Source organism: Galeopterus variegatus, unplaced genomic scaffold, assembly GCF_000696425.1.
Source record: "Galeopterus variegatus unplaced genomic scaffold, G_variegatus-3.0.2 Scaffold1002, whole genome shotgun sequence".
Classification (NCBI taxonomy): domain Eukaryota; kingdom Metazoa; phylum Chordata; class Mammalia; order Dermoptera; family Cynocephalidae; genus Galeopterus; species Galeopterus variegatus.
The window spans coordinates 55,754-74,500 of record NW_007727113.1 but is presented as its reverse complement, the minus strand read 5'-3'; the positions used below and the strand labels follow the sequence as shown (position 1 = coordinate 74,500).

At 50.4% G+C, this 18,747-nt stretch overlaps 1 protein-coding gene across 1 annotated transcript in view; it reads right to left on the bottom strand.

Annotated features, from left to right (window-relative positions):
- The window catches only part of HDAC4 (histone deacetylase 4), a 340,220-nt gene extending 322,584 nt beyond the window's left edge, over positions 1–17,636 (bottom strand). Inside the window, exon 1 of the mRNA XM_008574155.1 lies at positions 17,572–17,636. The gene's annotated coding sequence lies outside the window, so the exon portion shown is untranslated. The remainder of the gene's footprint in view (positions 1–17,571) is intronic.
- Positions 17,637–18,747: the final 1,111 nt, after the last annotated feature.

The window sequence follows — 18,747 nt, the reverse complement described above, 5'->3', positions numbered from 1 at the left end:
AAAAAAAAAAAAAAAAAAAAAAAAAAAAAAGGTCAAGATGGTATGTTATGCGTTTCTTACTGCAATTAAAAATCTTTTTTTAATTTAAAAAAGCTGAACACAGGGCCGAGCCCGTGGCACACTCGGGAGAGTGCAGCGCTGGGAGCGCAGCAGCGATCCCGCCGCGGGTTCGGATCCTATATAGGGATGACCGGTGCGCTCACAGTGCTCACTGGCTGAGTGCGGTGCGGCCGGTCTCACACAAAAAAAAAAAAGCTGAACACATACACACAAGTCTAATAAATTGCCCAAATTGTTTACGAGCATGGCTTATTTCCCTTCTCTGTGCCCAACTGCACAGAGGCATGCTGCAGTCACTCTCCACCCAGCCTTCAAACTCCAGCTCAGAAAACAGGGAAATGTGCCCACTCAAACGTCCCAGTGCGGTGCTACCACTTCCTACTCACCTGAGGTCACCGTTCAGCAGCACCTCCGGGACGGGGAGGAGCAAACATGAGTTCCTGTCCCGACAGCTGATACGATGGCTGGTAGTGACGAAAACAGCAGCATCCCACACACAACACACACGCACCGGGACGCGCGCTGCACTTATGGTAATTGAGCTGTCACCTGAGCACGTGATGAACACGCAGCGCCGCGATGAAGGCACAGTCTGAGAACTAAGAGCAGGGCGCTGCGCCCGACTGTCTTTCTCAGTCACTTCAATGAAAACACGCAGCTAGCTGAGCTGTAGTGGAAGACAAATGACTCTCAGCAGTTCGTTTTAGCATATTCTAAAAATGCAATTTACAATTCAGCAATATCCTCTCTTTTTATGTAGTGACTACAACACAAACATGCCTCTTTGTTATCTTGAACTACATCTGCATGCAAACCACACTCTGGCAGGAAAATGTAAGTTCTGGGGAATCGAAATCCATTTTTCAAATCTGAAAGAGATAGAGAAATGAAAAGAAAGGGAAAGGAGAGAATAAAGGTGCATTTTATTTACATGCAAAAAAATGTAAATGAAAGCTGACTTCATTTCCTCACCCCCGTACTGGTAAATGATGTATGTAACTTGTCCCCAAGTGGCTTTCAAAATTACTATTTAAGTTATATGACTGTACAGGGGAACAAAATCCATCTTAGGCAAATGCAGTGTCATTCACTTCTAATGCTAAAAGAAATGCTAGTGTTCTGGACTCAATGGCAAGAGGACTTCTCACTAGTGACATCTTGAAATGGATAATTCTTTGCCGTGGGGCCTGTCCTGTGCACTGTGGAATGTTCAGCAGCAACCCTGGCCTTGTCCCACTAGATGCCAGGACCATGCCTCCAGCTGTGACAACCAAAACCATCTCCAGACTTTGCCGAATGTTCCCTGGGGGAGGAGGGGACAAAACTGCCTCAGGGCGAGAACCCCAGAAATAGACTTAAGCCTGGGTGAGTTAAGTCAGCAACCCCCAATTCCACATAGCACACACATGCTCCATCAGCTAAGGCTGGCTTGCTCAGCACAACATGCAGCTCCCTGGTTGCTCAGACCCACAAAGCACAAGGGAGTGATGTGAATCACACACAGCCCAGAGGGGCACCAGGCTCTGATTTCACCTGAATTCCCTGGATTTCTGTATTCTCCACGCCAGTCAGTGACAGCACAGAATCACACCAACAGTAGCTGGCTTCTCAAGCTAAGCAGGGCATGCACCCACGTAACAGATTAAAATTAGGCATCCTAATTATTAAACTGTCAGCGTAAAAGCCAGGAATACCTTTTTAAAAAAAAATGAATAGGAGAATTAATGGATTTTTTTATCTGCTTGCATTTATGATACTCAGCCTGTCTTTTATTATCAAGGTAGTCATAAAAAAGTGCTTCTGTCACATATGCAAATTAAATCATTAGTATTTTTCCCAATTACAGTAACTGCTTATTTGTATGGCTGATCTATTCTCCCAATTTAGTGTGCTAAATATTAATGATATTGGAAATGCTTTAATAAAACACTCTCAGGCAATACAAGAGACACGACTTAATATACCTGTCTGATCATGTAACAGCAGGACCATCCCACAGTGACCTAGATGGGCCATAGCACAGACTGGCTGTACCCCAAAACACAGTGCTCTCCCCTCTATGTGGGCCCGCCACGCAGGGTCTCCCTGACTCCTCCCCAGAGTACTCACAATGGGGAGAGGTGGCCCAGGGCTCCCCTGGATGGGGCCAGGCAAGGAGAAGCCAGCTCACCCCAGGTGGGAGCTTTCTTTAACAGCTTATATTTTATCTAAAAACTCAGGTGAAATGTCCACTCTGCTGCATAACATATCCAGGTTACAGGCAATGTTTGCTTTCATACCCAGTGTTTCACGTAACTGTCCAGCTCACTGGCTTCACTCCCTTCACCCAGGAAGACTACTCGCTTCCCCTGGCCACCCCAACCTGGCTCCAGCCCAGGCAGCATAGGTGCAGGAGGAAGTCAGTCACTGCAGGGCCCAACACTGCCCCTCACCCGCTGGGAGGCCCTGGTACTGCTCCAAGCCCGTGTCTTCCTGTAAAGGGTAAAATCACTGAGCAGACCCTTGTCACCACGAACTTCAACTTGGAGGCTTGACAATTTGTAAGATAACTTCAGTGTCTACTAGTTGGAAATCCGAAAGGAAGATAATAAACCTGCCTGCTAGGAGATGGAGCTGGGCCTGGGGGACAGATCTCATGGAATGAGGCGGGCAGGGGCCTGGTTAGGGAGCCAGGGCAGCACTGGGGCTAGTCCTTAACCACTTAGCCTCCTCATGTGGCTCCTCTGAGAATAACAGAGAAATCCACAGCAAGAGCATAGTCCATGGTGAAGCAATGAAGAAAAGCTGGTTTTCAAAATCCAATATGCCAAAAGGTTGCCTGACCCATCAATTACAATCTATTCCTTTCTGTTCCAAGCAAAAGAGCCCCACAAGGACGTCAACTCAGAAGCTCAGACACTAGCTACAGCACTTGGGCGACAAGGGGGTGGGCGAGCTGGCCAGCAGCCCCACGCCTTGATCCAGCTCAGGGCCTCAATGACGGCTAGGACAAGAGGTTGAGCCCAGATACTGGAAAAATGAGAAAAATGGATAAGTGGAAATCAGAATGCAGAGAGGGTGAAACTAAATCCAACAATCCTGCAGAATGCCCAGGACAGCCTCATCCCTGGGTGAGAAGCCACCACGGTGGGCCAGCAAGGACAGAAGCACGGGACACACCGAAGACTGCTCAGAGACGGAAGCCTCCTGGGCAAGGGGAAACACCTGTAGCCCAAGCGCCTGGCTGCCTGTGAGTGACAGGACGTGGCACGCTCGCTCCTCAGAACAGCAGCACTCGAACACACAGGGCAGAAAGAGGGGCAGCTGTTGAGGGTCCCTTAACCCACTCTGCAAAGGTAGAAAACCCACTGGGACCTGGCTGTGTGCCAAGTCAACGCTGAGAAACACCTGGGATAGCGCAGGGGGCTATCTGTGTCAGGCACTCTTAATCATGGACTTAAAAGATCCATGTGACATAGCATTTTTTGGTCTCTCTCTCTCTCAAGGGGAAACATTTAATGAAAAAGAAAACTGCTCTGCATCCAAAGGAATGGGTGCTGCACTACAAAGATGGCCCTGATTTGTTTCAACAGAAAATGGCTACAGCACTGTCCGCTCCTATGGCTCTGACTCCTGTTTTTGACCTCTAAAATGACAATTTGTATTAAAATACACACAAAGACAATATTTTAACAATACAATGGCTTAAACAAAATTTCCGGTTAGCCCATGGACCGAGGACCAGGACAGCGTGATATAAGCAGGTTCAAGGCTCCTCTGTCCCCTCCAGGCCAGACACGGATGTAGACGGCCCAGTCCAAGGCCACTGGTGAGCCAGGGTGTGGGAGAAGGGACGTGTGGAGTTTTGTGCTTGCAGACAGCGGGGCCAAAGCTCCCATGGCAGAGCCCCTTCCCACTCCTTCCCTCCCTTCTCATGAGAAGGGGCACCTTGGCTTCACTGCCCATCTCCCCTGGGTCTGGTGTGGTTGGAGGTCCTAGGCCCCTGCCTGCTTTGGAAGAAAGCATTTCCCCAGAACCTCAGATAAAGCTCTACTTCAAGCCTTAGAGAGAAACCTTACCCTAGCTCCTCTTAGTCTGATGCCTCCCAACTTGGATCACATCATGGTGTGCAAATAAAGTGCTCTTACTGCTTTGCCGCTGGGATGTGGGGCAGGGTGCCTGCTCTAGGCAGGAGGAAGCACCGACTGGGGTGGCAGAGGGCTCCAGCCCATGCCCAGCCACCTCAAAGGGCTGAAGAAAAGGGGGCTGCTGGCCCACCACTCTACCCAGCTCAGTGGTCGCGAAGTTCTGCCTTCATGTAGCTCCTCATTGGTGGCTGGAGCTGGAAGCCTCCACCTCAAGCCTACTGGCTGTCTGTGCAAAAGTGTAGCCTTTGCAACCCCGTGAGTGCAGCGTAGCTCCCAGCGGGCAAGGCCCAGCTGTGATGAACAGCAGCACACACCTGGCTCTGTGGATTCCAGCCCGCGGCTTCAGAAAGACAACACAACAGGACTCGTGCAAAAGTGTAGCCTTTGCAACCCCGTGAGTGCAGCGTAGCTCCCAGCGGGCAAGGCCCAACTGTGATGAACAGCAGCACACACCTGGCTCTGTGGATTCCAGCCCGCGGCTTCAGAAAGACAACACAACAGGACTTCATGTGGCTTTACCATATCAAAACTCACAGAGAGGACAGAGGGCCACGAGAAAACAATGGTCAGTATCAAGGAATCCAAAGAGGTTGTGACGACACTTTCTGTCACTACAGAATCAAAAAGCAACAGCCACCAAAAAGAGGTGGCTGAACAGCCTCCTCTAGTCTATACTGGAAACCCTAAACAAGCTCCCTGAGGTGGGAGTAAACAGAGGCCCAGGAATGCCCCAAAATAGGGTCTAGGCAAGGTGGCCAGACCCATGGACACATGTGAAGGAATGTCGGTAAGAGAAGCCAGGCCAAATTCTGGAGGACCCCGAAGGTGAGGAAAGGGGGGTGAGTTTTATTCTAGACAATGGGAGCCACGGGATGTCTGGGCAGGGTGCCATGACCAAAGGGGAGAGGAGGAAGGCTGAGCGTCAGAGGCAGAGTAAGAGAGGTGGAAAGACTGGAGTTTGGGGTCCAAAGGGAACATGTCTGAGGCTTGTATCTTGGGGGTTCACAGCAACAATTAGGTAAAAGCCCTGATCATATCGCTGCGGCAGCCACACAGTGGGGGTCAAGGTCACAAGTGCTGAGAAAGATAAAAAACCATGAAAACAGGACTTAGAGGAACCATCAATATTGATATGAAAACAGGTGACACCAGAGAAACAAGACCAAAGATGTGAGAGGAGTCACCACCAGAGGCAAGTGACAGCATGTCCTGGCCACAGGAAGAACCACGTGACATGAGCTCAAAGCCACCTTTGCAAGAGGAGCATCAGCACAAGGTGCCGGTCCTGTGGGCGCCAGGGATGGTCAGGCAGGGGAAGGTGCGAGGCGTCAGGGCCTGGATGACTCCTGCTGACCGACCGGCTACAGCCCACAGACAAGTGCTGTGAGGGTGGAGCCCTCCATGTAGACCCAACCTTGGAGCTTCACTGGTTATTCTGGACAAACCTCAGACCACGTCTATGCCTGGAATTTAACAACACAACACTGGAAAACTAAGAACACTGATGCCTTAAGGGAATCATATAAGCACCAGCTGTAGGAGTCATTGCTTGACTTTCAAAAGAAAAAAGAAGTCACCATCCAGAAGAACGACAACCAGGTACCAGGGCCCCAGGAAAGGGTGGCCTCATGTGTCTTGGCCCCAAGCCCCTAGGCCCCTTGACAAGACTCATGAAACAGCCATCCTGAGCACCCACAGCCCCGCCCAGGGAGCACCGGACTTCTGAAGGTTAACACCCAGTGTGACCGTGTAGACAGGAGGAACTGGGTGAGAACTGCACTCCGTGAGGGAGAGTTTCATCTCCCTAACTGTCATCAGATGCACCCACGTTCTAGAAACTCCACCGCTTCTCATTAGGTGGCGGATGACTAGAGGTGAGTGGCTGCCGGCTCTCAGCCTGCCAGGAATCATGCCAGAGGAGCCAGACGTTCATCCCATATGGGCTCCAGTGCACAGGCATGTGTGTGTCCACACGTGTGCATGTAAATGTGTACATGAGTGTGTATGAGTATCTGTACACGTGTGCTTGTGTGTGCATGGGCATGTGTGTGCATGTGTGGAGAGGAGGAGTGCCCTGGCCAGAGCTTGTATGCCCAGAACTGAAGTGGGAGCTGAAAAAGGGGAGGGGAGGGGACAGCTAACAAATGGCATGGATGAAGTCACCCAGGGAAGCAGCTGCTGGGCCAACAGCACCAGCGTGGCTGCTGCCAGAGCTAGAGAGGAGCCAGAACATCTCCCTGCCCACCCAGGCCAAGAGGCCACCTCCAGCCTCAGTGCAGCCATCCAGGCTACTGGGTCCTCACACTGTCCAGCTGTGCCCCACCCAGCGAGGACTGCAGGGCCAGCTGCCACTAACACAGTGCTCAGGAGAGCCTTCCCCCAGGGGGAAAACCCCTCTGTAGGAAGTGCAGGTTGGAGGTTCTCCACCTCCCTTGCCAGATCACCTTCCACACCTGGAGACATGAGAAGGCGCAACATTCTGTAGAAATAGCTGCTGCCCCTTTGAGCACACATCTGCGCCAGGCCTGTGCCCCAGCTGTCAGGGACATGACACTTAATCTTCCCAACATCTCAGCCACGGGAGTGACACCGCTATTCTGCACGTGTGGAAAAGCCACAATGTCGCCTGGCCCGTGGCAGACGCCCACTGAAGAAACACTGCGGGGGCGGCGGGGCCGGGTCCTGCTGACTCGTGGGCACATGAATCCAAGGCAGGCCAGGCACTCAGTCATCCCATGCTGCGTGTCAGGCTGGGGCTGGCCAACAGTCTCCTTGCTTTGCTTGGTCCTGACAACAACTCTCCAAGGTACAAATTCTCATGCCCACTTTGTGATGGGCAGACCAAGGCAAGAGAGCCGGATAACAGAGCGCCGTAACCTCCACTCACCGCAGGGCCACAAAGCACTGACTCTGGAGCCTGCATGTCTAATCCCCAAACACACTCCTTCCAACAAACCCTTTGCCCATAGGGCAGTGGCTGTGATGAGCAGGACTTCCAGAACTGTACAGCCCTGGGCCGTGTTTGCACTCTGCCTTCTTGGAACACGCTCGGCATCTGCCCACTTCAGCACGGGCTGGAGAGCAGATGGTCATTCAACCCTTCTCCAGAGCATCCTTGATGACCTCTGGATCTCTTGGGAACATGGCCCCAGAGGGCAGCTGGACTAGTCCATCTGGAAGCAATACCCTCTGGGCTCCTTTGGGAAGCTGTGGCCTACGGCCCTGATCCTTCTTGGTTAGGCCTCGCCTCATTGGGCTGCAACCAGCGAGGGCTTGTGGCACAGCCTCATCCTATCCCGTGGCTCCACCATCCCCACCCTGAGGGCCCCAGGCTCCTCCATGAGGTCATCTGCACCTCACCAGTTGGCCAAACAAGGGAGACAGTGGAGGGCTCTCCATGATAAGCTCATCTCTATCCATTTTTTTTTTTTCCTGTGGCTGTCTGGTACGGGGATCCAAACTGTCCACCTTTCCAGTTGGCCATCTTAAGTCAGATGTCCTGACTTCCAGGGGCTGGGTTTTGCACAGGAAGAGTCAGCAACTCAGGAAGGCCAGAGTGCACCAGCCTCACTGTCAGACTCCTGGTCAAGGCCCTCCCTGCAGACCTCACTGGGCCCCGTTTCCCCTCTATGGGTGGGACCATTCTTCCCACCAAAGCAGGTTGCTGCAGGATTCTGAGAGCACTTGGTACAGCACCCGTGCACACTGAGCTCACACAAGAGGCTGTCCTAGAACTGCTACTGACTTTACGAATGTGAGGAGCTTCACAGAGGACAGTGTTGGCTGCTTCCCTGCTCAACACCATTCCTTTTCCCCTTTGCCTTCCTTCCCAACATCAGCAATTTCCAAATAAGGGAAGCCGACTCCCTGGCCAGCTCCTGGAACAGGCAAGCCCAGCACCTAGGCTGAGCCATTCAGTGCACTCTGCACCCCTGGCCACACTGCCTGCTTTAGAGGTGGATATATGATTGAAGTCAGTCAATCCAAGACTTTGCTAGGAAAAAATTTTCTCTTTCCTGATGGGCATGAACCAGCAGGTGTATAGCCCTGGAAGCAGCTGGCAGGTCCCTTGTGGCCCACGAAGCTGACTCTCACAGGACAGCACAGAAACAAGTCCTTGACGACCCTGTGGAGGAGCTGGATCAAGCCCACCTGCACACTTCTTTCACCTGCACTTTCCAGGAAAGTGGGCCAGTCAACACGCTGAGGCACACAGTGCTCTCTGTACCTGCCATGGAGAAATGCTTTCTCATGGAGAGCTACCAGAAATATCTTCCTGCTCAGCACTAAGAGCCACCCACAAAAAGTCCTCTTACAGTGTGTTTCCCATCATCCCAGGAAACATCATCTGGTCCCCAGACTCCATCCTCCTCCTTCACCAGAGGCTGCCTGGTCCTGCAACATGGTCAACCCACCCCTGCACACCTGCCCACAGCTCCACCTATGGAGAGACTGTGCCCATGGGGGCACCACAAAGCCTGGAAACATCATCTGGTCCCCAGACTCCATCCTCCTCCTTCACCAGAGGCTGCCTGGTCCTGCCACATGGTCAACCCACCCCTGCACACCTGCCCACAGCTCCACCTATGGAGAGACTGTGCCCATGGGGGCACCACAAAGCCCTCAGCCCCTAGTCCTTCACTGCCCTCCACAGGTGCACTGCCCCTTGCCGTGTGACCACCCCCCCCGCTCTGCCCCACAGAAACCGAGCACCCAGCCATAGAGCTCCCCTGAGTCATGGCTGCCACACCTAGCAGCCTTCTGACTGGCAGTGGGCAAGGTGCACACTGTCCTTCAGGCTCCCTGCTCCTGCAAATAAGGAACAAATAAAAGATGGAGACCACCAGGAGGAGAGGAAACAGGGCAAACCCTCCATAATTGGACTTCCCACATATAACCAGGACAGCTCCCTTCTGGAACACCAGGAAGCATTATGGACAGAGAAGACCTAGCATAAAATATGTCCATCAGTTCATGCAGGGCCAGGGACATCAGCACCACCAGCCTCAGTATAAATCACACCATGGCCAAGGCCAAGGCGCAACCCGGACATACCCTGGCAGCACAGTCACCGTCACTGGCCAGGCCCTGTCTGCCAGGCAGAGTTGGCAGCCCTTCTGATGCCTGCCACATGCAGCAGTGCCCTGGGAGCCATGGCGCTCCCCATAAAGTACAACAGGTGCTTCTGAGCTTTCAAGAGCCTGATCTCTGTAGCCACCAAGCAGTCCCTGCAAGGACAAATACAGACAAGAACTTGCTCTCAAACCACACTAAGGTCCTTTGGGGAGGTTCTCACCCCACTAGGACTTCAGCAGATGCCGAGATGCCCTGAGCGGGTGCAGTGTCCTCAAAAAGTCCTGCGATTACATCAAAGGCCCACAGTCACCAATGCCCGCCTTGCAGAGGATACAATGTGCTTCCCATTCCTACCTGAGATGTGCCAGCAAAGAGGGGTGAGCAGTGAGGGAGGAGGAGGAGGCAGAGGAGGGCAGAGCCTTAGGGAGAGAGGCCTGCTTGCCCAGCACCTCCCTCTGCCATCCCATGGACTCACAGGGGTAAGGAGAGGCCAGTGAGGTCATGAGGTCCTGATGGCGAAGCTGGATTCCAACCCAGGTTTGACTCCACATCCATGTTTTGTCCTCAACACCCCAGGACCGTGGAAAACAAAACATCCCCACCTGCAGTACCACCCGTGTACACTCTAGGCAAAGCAGTACCACAATAAACAGAATTCCGCATATCCAGTAATCAGACCCTTTGCCCCATACCCATAACGAGACCACCGGAGGAGCCGGGAGAAGCAAGCACCCCAAACAAGGAGAGCCCCGCCCCCTACCAGCTCTGTCCTCTACTTCATTAAAGGAATTCTGAAAAAATAACTGCGTCAAAGGCAACCCACATTTGCATAAACGCTATCCATCTGACATAAAAAGATGCTCTTCTTCAGGGAAGGAGTTGGGGAAGCATTTTGCGTTGTTTTGTTAACTACAAATGCTAAAAGGCCAATTTTCCCAACAGCTCCGGGAGGTGAGCTGGATGCCCCTCCTCCAGGGGCCCAATCCCCTGCGAGGCGAGAGGCTCACTGCCGCTGTGTGTGGGGACAGCCAGCCAGCTGCCCAGAGACAGGCAGGACTGGCCCAGCCCCGCTTCCCCAGGGATTTCAGTGGGGTGAAAAGGAAGATTTTGCAGCTGCTGCTTCAGCTGACGACTGGCGGGTACACTGAGGCTGTTGCAAACTTTGCTGGACAGTAAGTTAAGGGAAACAAGCTGTTTCAGAGAAGGTACCTGCAAGGAGACAAAAGTAAGAAGTTATGCCCAGTATTTCCTTTAATGGGTCCCTCTAACCTGGAGAGGCAAGAAAGAATTATGGCACAGAGCCCTCATGCTGGCAAAACCATGTTTTCCAAAGAATGGGGACTGTGACCACATATGATGACCTTTCAGTGCAAAATTTTATGTAAAATTTATTGCAAAGTGGGGTTTTAATTCACCCTAGCCCCGCCCAACCATTTTCTTTATGGCTTCCTTTAAAGGTCCAAAGGGGCTGAAGACCACCCCCACTCCCCACCCATGAGCATGGTTACACTGTTAACATTCACTAATTAAGAACACAGCCTTCCCTGTGGAATCACAGATTCTGGTAAAGGACTTCACCTCCCCCAAGTATCCACAGCCCCCAAAGGTGGAGTGGGGATCGGATTCATCAGAATGCCCTAAGCCCTGCAGAGCTCCAATGTGAGGGAGAGCAAGAACTCGAGGGACAACACCCAAAAACCCAGGCTGTGGGGAAGAGCAGGGCTCAGATCTTAGCCACACTCTACTGACCAGCTGGGGCCCTTTCTGCCACACTACTCCAACGACACAGTGCCCCCACGACCCTCCAGTCTCCCATGGCCCTGGTTCCGGGGAGGGTGGCCCATGCCCACCTATGTGTGCTCATCTCCTCTTTCTTCTCTGTCCCACCAACACCTAAGCCTCTGGTTGGAAGAGGTCAGGTTGTCCTGATCAAGCCTGGGTCATGGGGCCTGCCACTGTGTCTGAGGCACAGCATAAGTACAACTGAGTTCCACCTCATGGGAAACCTACTACCTGGGCTTGGGTATGGGATTAGTATTTGCAAAATAATAACTGATCAGTTAGAAATAATTAGGAAACACAGTTCCCAAGGGCTCCCCCGGCCCCCCTGCCACAGAAAAGCACCAAAGAGAGGCCAGCAGGGGGGATCACAAAAACTTCCTTAGTTTAAACTCTCTTAGTTTGAAAAAGAACCACTCTAGCAAATAGCAACACATAAACCAGAGGACGGGCCAGCCACTCTCAAGGGAAAATGTACCTCCATCACCATTTGAACAACACCCCCACTTGGAATGCTGGTTCAGGCTTTCAGGTCTTAAGAACTGATTTATTGTTTCAAGCTTAAACATCAATCCAACAAAAGCGCTTGACTCACACAGACGGAATACTTCATAAACAATAGTAAACTAACAAAGCCTAACCTTCACATTTTTAAAGAATAGACTCCAAAATGTTTATATACCCAACCACATTAAGATATCATATTAAAATTATGAGGTTAAATAAGAAATGATTAAGTAATGTCATTAATTTCAACTTAAAGCAAACATGGGGAAAACGCCTTTAATAAAAGCAGAAGCTCCCTACCGTGAACACCAGAGTCCTGGCTGATGTGGCCAGAGACAGGACGCGCACACCTGCCTTGGCCGGCACAACAGCCCCATGTGCCGCTTGACAGCTGTGTTTAAGGTCCTTCTCCCTCTCACCCCTTGCTGCATCATAGAATCCACCTCACTTGTATTTATGGCATCTACTTAAAAGCACGCAATCTCTAAAACAGGACCAAGACGTTCCTAGATTGGGGGGAAGGGGGGGAGGGTGTCAGGAAACAAAATTCCAGAGCACAGGCAGTGGGTCCTCCCCCAGGCTCTCCCACCCAGCACCTATGCTATGCCATTCACTCAGCTACTCATTCATTCATCCATCAAACATCACACTGCAGTAGGTGCCAGGCACTGGGTATAAAGCAGGCATGAGGCTCTCGGGGCCCCTCAACCCCATGGAGTCCCCAGCTAGTAAGAGAGGTGACATTAAACAACTGTTATAATGAGCTGTTGAAATTGCACAATCGGATCTTGTTTAAAAGGAGTAAAAAGTATATTAACCTAAGTTTATCAGGGGCCCAAAGGATGAGCATAAATTGAGGAGCCAGGAAAGAGGAGGTGAAGGAGGTGGTTGCAAGAAAAGGGAACAGTGTGTGCAAAGGCCCTAGTGCCAAAGTGGACTTAGAGCAAGGAAGCAAACCAGGTGCAGGATGAGGCTCAGCAAACATGGCAACTGCTGTCAGGCAGGCTGGTAAATGGAGGCCAGGGTTGGGCAGGCCTTCCAGGGTCCTAAGATCTTAGAATCCTAAGAGCAAGGGAAAGTCATGGCAGGATTTCAAGCAAGGGAATTACAAGTACAGATCCACTTTCAGTAAAGATCACTGTTTGCAGCATGGATTGTACATTGTACAAGAACCAGCCCAGACACAGGCGGCCAGTCCCCACCTCAGCGAGCTTACAAGTCAGAGAAACAAATACCCCTAAATTCTTCTAATGCTAAGCATATTTATCAACTTCCCAAGGATTTGGTTTTGCTCCTTTGTAAATAGAGTTGAAAAATATTTTTCTCCCCAATGGATATATCAATTTTTTAATTATTATTTTTAAAATGTAAGACATGCTTACTGCAAAAATTTATACAATACCAACAAGCTTCATTGAACAAGAGACAATGAAAAGTCCCTGACATCCCTGATGGTCACCATTACCATTTCAGAGTCCCGTGTACTTGCACCAGGAGGAGCTGCCTGTGGACTGCTTTGGCCTGGCTCTTCTCATGCACACCCGCATGTCTGCCTATCTGCACATGCATGGCTCCACAGAGCAGAAGTGCCCGAGCATGTAAGTATCGCTTTTATAAATAATGTAGCCACAACACCCTGTACCACCTAGATATCCATGCACTTATTATATTCTTTCCTTACAATAAATTCCAAAATGTAGAATCTCTGGAATAAGGGGAATGACCATTAAAGTTTTGAGACATAAAACTTTTCTGGGTAGCAATTAAGTAATTATTACATTTTATATAATAATACATATTGATCTCTCTAGAGAGCAAAAAATAAATAATAGTCAACATTTACATCAGGCTATGTACCAGGCCCTATTCTGAGCAATTTCCATACATTAACTTATTTAAACTTTGCAAGAACCCTATAACACAGGAATTATTTTCATCACCAATATGTGTTATCAAACTTGCTAATAAGATGGGCATAAACAGAATCTCCTTTAAGCTGAATTTATTAGTAAAGCTAAGTCTTTTTTGTATTAGCCACAGTGATTTTCACACTTGTGCGCTTTGCTCATCTTGCAATAGGGATGTTCATCCTTTTCTTATTGGTTTGTAAAAGCCCCTTACATATTGACTATTAAGCACACAGAGATATAATATGTTATACAAGTATATTTTTTCTCTCACTGTCTCTTAACCTTGCTTAAAGAGTCTTCTGCCAAAGAGATTTTTAAAAATTCTTACACTGTTAAATTTGCCAATATTTTCCCTTAAGGTTTCTGGCTGGGTGTTATAACAAGAATAGATTAGCTCAGTAGTTTTTCAAAGTTTTTGGTGCTCAAGTGCTTTCTTCCAATAAAATCTTCCAAGGTAATAACAGACAAAACAGTGAAAGTGAAGCTGCTCTGGTTGAAATGATGTGATGTACTTGATGCCTTCCACCACCCCCACCTGCCCCTGGAGGCCTTCTCAAGAGAAGACCCAAGCACAGGATCGGACAAAACCACCACCAGCCTACACAATTGTTAGGACGTCTTCTAGTACTACACGATGCCACACTCAGGAAGCCAGAATTACCTCCAAGGACAGTCAAGACAACACTGAACTAGATGAAATGATGTGATGTACTTGATGCCTTCCACCACCCCCACCTGCCCCTGGAGGCCTTCTCAGGAGAAGACCCAAGCACAGGATCGGACAAAACCACCACCAGCCTACACAATTGTTAGGACGTCTTCTAGTACTACACGGTGCCATACTCAGGAAGCCAGAATTACCTCCAAGGACAGTCAAGACAACACTGAACTAGGAAAGCATTTCAAACTGTCATCTTCTCAAAGAGGCTGTGCTCTCCCAAGCACCTTGATGATACTGAGCTTTAAGACCATCACTGGCCCGAAAGCAGAGGCATGGAAGAGAGACGAATCAGCCTTTGGCACTTGATACAGGAAGAGGTACCAGATGCTGCATTTTTATTTCTATCTCAGGTTCCTCTTCTGCAAACGGGGTAGAGTAGCACCCATCCCATAGGGCCATGGGGAAGGATAAATGAGATCTGGATGGCTAGTGCTTAAAACGGCACGTGGCCCAAAGTAGGTGCTCCTTAAACATTAGTTACTGGCTTATGTGGCAATTAGTATTATAATCTCCTTGCTCCAGGAGAAACATTCTGATTCCAGCATGGGCTAACAGAGGGATGCTGGCGTGTCCCCACAGTTATATGGAGGGTCAGAGTGGAAGGAACCTGCCTAGGACCCTGGACCTTCCTTCCAGGAAGTGTGCAATAGGTGTGTCAACGGGGTGGCATGCCCCATATTCTGCTCCTAGACAGGCCCTACCAATCCCCCTCACATAAGCCCAAGAGAAGAAAGCTGACCTCATGAAGAGAGCTTAACTGACCTTAGTTCAGTGACACTTGTTCCCAACAGAAATGCTATGTGAAAATGATCCTTCAGGTCTATCCAAATGCGGCATCACTTCTGACTTGAGCCACAAGGTGCTGGGTACCTTTCTCTAACACTGAGGCCAAAAATCCCAGAGCCCACTGCACACCGAGGCATATACTAACCACCTGAGACCAAAACAAAAACCTTTCCAAGATCCATCTTTCCCCAGCCCCAGCCCAGGACAGACTGGGAACTGCAACCAACAGGGCAGGGACTTGCCCTCTGACTGCAACAGCAGGGCTCAGTCCCCATTTCACACTCTGAAACGGGTGCTCAGCACCGTCATCTCCCCAGCTACAGTCATCGATTCAATTCCACGGACTGAAAGCCCGGCCACAGCCCGTCGTCCCGCTGACTCTCAGCAGCAGTGGTTGTCTCTCATTTTCTGCATCTCCCTCACTCCCTACATCAGGTATTAATATATTACTCATGGCAGCTTCTGAGCTATGAAAGCCCAGCCGTTTTTAATTGAGAATGGTATGGACGAATTCTACAGGAGTGATGAAATGTTTCTTCTGCTCTGGCAATTAAGACTGCACAAAGTCTCCTTTCCTTTGGTGCCACCCCCAACATCAAAGGATCGGAATTCAAAGCCATTCATGCTGCACTGAAACCTCACAATGAAGCTGGAAAATGGAAGTCGATTACTGGGCATAAATATGCAGTAGTTAAAAGGAAAGAGTTATAACAAAATTAAACTGCAGCAATGCCACAATGTGTGGAAACTTCCAGCACTAGAGTCCTCCTGGCAAACATCAAGAGGAGCATCCTTATAAAGCAGGTTTCTGACCACTCAAAGTCAAGATAGGAGCTTGAGCTGCATGTGGCCAGGGTGCCCTGTTTTGTCCATACAGCTACAGTAACAGCCCCCAAGGCCTCTGAGAACATGTCATTTGGAGATTTTTATTTTGCATGTCTGTGAAGCTGCTGACCACAGAACATTCTCTCTGGCTCATGGCTGCTTAGGCCACATCTGTCCTTGATCCCGAGACCTCCCAGGCCTATGTGTAAGTCCACCATCCTCTTCCCTCTGCCCCACCCCCTCAGCCCAGGGCTCCCCCAGGGGCACTCAAGCTGCCAGCTCCCCTTGCAGGAGAAAGAACTAACCCTAAAGAGGGCAGTGTTACATCTGCCTGCCGAGCAAATCCTACTTCTTTTCTGATTGATTACCGCTCTCTTTAGGAAGGTATTTGATCTTTAAAATAAACGCCCAGAATACAGAAAGCTATAGAAGTCTCACAATGCGTCAGGGTGTGTGTTTCTAAGGCATGAAAATACTTCCCTCCCACACAAATGTGAGTTCTTCTGGGGAAAGATGCCACAGATCCCAGAGAGTAGAATATCTGGGAAAGCTCGATCAGTCTTAAAAATAGATAACTGAACACAGATTTTAGAATTCTCAGGAGCTACCTGAAAAAGAAATTAAATCTCACATATTTTTGATATCCCAAACTCCATTCCGATGAAACTTCTAACTGGGTGGCATTCTGCATTTCCAATTATAATAGAGTAATTGTGTTGCCATAGTAACTGCAAAATTCTGCAATAACTTTTGTTGCTTTGTAACTGCTATAGTGTATATTTGTGTACTAGCAGCTGAGTTTTCTTAATTCAACCTCCCTCCCTCTCCCCAACCACCAGCACCTTTCCTGGCTGGATTCTGAATCCAATACACCAGGTTTCATTGGACAGTCTCTAAAATAATGCACGGAATTATCAGAGGCAATTAAAACTCCAAGCAACAACGATCATATCACAGAAGAAAAAGTGAGGCCAGGTGAAGGTACACACCCACCAGTATGCCCCCAGTCACGCTGGGCTGGCGCTGGGCCGGCGCTGGGCCAGCGCTGTTTACAGGTTTACTCCCAGGCCCTAACAGCTGAGGTGGTTTGTGGGAACAAACAGAAAAGCCTGAGTAGAGAAAAGCGGGCAGGCAAAGTGACTACACAGGCCCTTTCCTCCCTCACCAAGAGCAGGCAGAGCTGCTCTCAGCAAGCAATTAGGCAGGTCTCTACAGTAATGCAATTAGGATTTAGTTAAGAAAGTCATTAGTTTTAAAATAACTTAAGTTTAATTTCTGCAACGCTTTATTTGGAAATTGTGTCACAGCAGGTCAATTTACAACATGCAATAAAGAAAACACTCGCATCAGCTGCCGCAAGTTATTACAGATTTTTGAGGTGCATTAAATGAGTACCCTGGGCTCCACCCCCGGCCTTTCCAACCGATACGCACGGTCTCCTGCTACAACAGTGTCCAATAATTCGACGCTCAGTGTAAATACGCTATAATCTGCTCCTGAGTCGGTGGTGCGCTTTCGCAACGCCGGGACGCGCGGCTGCCATGGTCCAGTAGGACCGGGCCNTCGGCCCCGCCTCCCTCCCGCCCTCCGCGGCCGTCCTTCCATTGGTCCGGGGACCCTGCGTCCAGCCCGGCTGCTCCCACCCCTCGCCCCGCGGCGGGCCATCGCCGGGCCAGGCGCCCTATGGACGGCAGAGATGCTGCACCTTCGCCCGCCTTCGCTCGCATCTCCTAGACCCTATTGGCTCCCGGAACTGCCAATCCCGGGGTGCGGGGCGTACCAGAGGACGCTCCGGGCGCCAGCCGCTAGGCGTTTCGCGGTTGAGAAAGCTCAGGGTACCGGGTCGGGTGGGGACTGGAAGCACAGGCCCAGCCGTGGCCAACCCCACTTGGCAGCCCGCAGAGCGGCCCAACGGTCAGCACCGCGTGCCTGCTCGCCTATCTCGTTTGGTGGAAGCACAATTGGGCGCGGGCTGAGGCAGGGAGCCGGCCAGGCCTCGCCTCAGCCTCCATCTTGGGTACTGGCAGCGGGTCACGTGGTGTGGCGTGCGCTCAGACGCTGTGGCGGTCCGGAGAGCGAGTGCGCAGGCGCGGCNGTAGACCCCGGCGGACCCCGCTGGGCCCCCGGCCGCTCTGCAGGGCGCGGTGGGAATCCTCAGCGGCCCCTCTCGGCCAAGGGGTCCCACGTTTTTCAGCCTCGGCGCACAGGCGTTTTTCGGAATCCCACGCTCAGGTGCGGAAAGCGCCTCCAACGACGCCCGCTCCCTGCTGTGCAGGCCGCTCCTTTGAGGAGCTGAGCGGAGATGAGTCTTCCTGAGCACGAGTTACACGGATAAAAATACAGCTAGCAAAACGAAAATGCGCAATTTTACGTTATTTAAAATATCTCGGAACGGTAGTGATTAGAAAACGGGTCATTGTAAGAAATGCCTACTCTAGCATAGCTGAACGTTGAAGCGCAGGGAATGGTGAATTGCAGGGTTTTAGAACAGAAGAGATAGCGAAGAAAATTACCACAGGGAGTGCTGGTGACTTGGTTGTCGATGGAAACGGTGCACCGTCACATTTTCATATAAAATGAAAAGGGATCAGTAGCTAGCTAATGTTTAGATGATAAAAACCAGGGTTCAAAATTATTTGACAGGATTATTTAAAACATGCAATAGTGATGAGAAAATATGTCTACTAAAATTAATTTTACAAATACAAAATGAAAGATACAAGCCTGAGTAAAAAGTCGCGTGAAAGAGTTCTGGGACAAAATCCTAGGCAGTATTAATTTTAAGACGTAGACTTGCCATACAGAGGCGTGAGTAGTCCGTTGCTGTGTGCCTGTTAGGCCTCACCTGAGAGGCCCCCCCAGGAGAGAGAGGCACCTGGCAAATGCAGGACAAATGGGGTCTTGCCTTTTGTGGAGGAGAGAGACTTGGGGGCGTGGGTGAGTGTGTCTGTCGTTA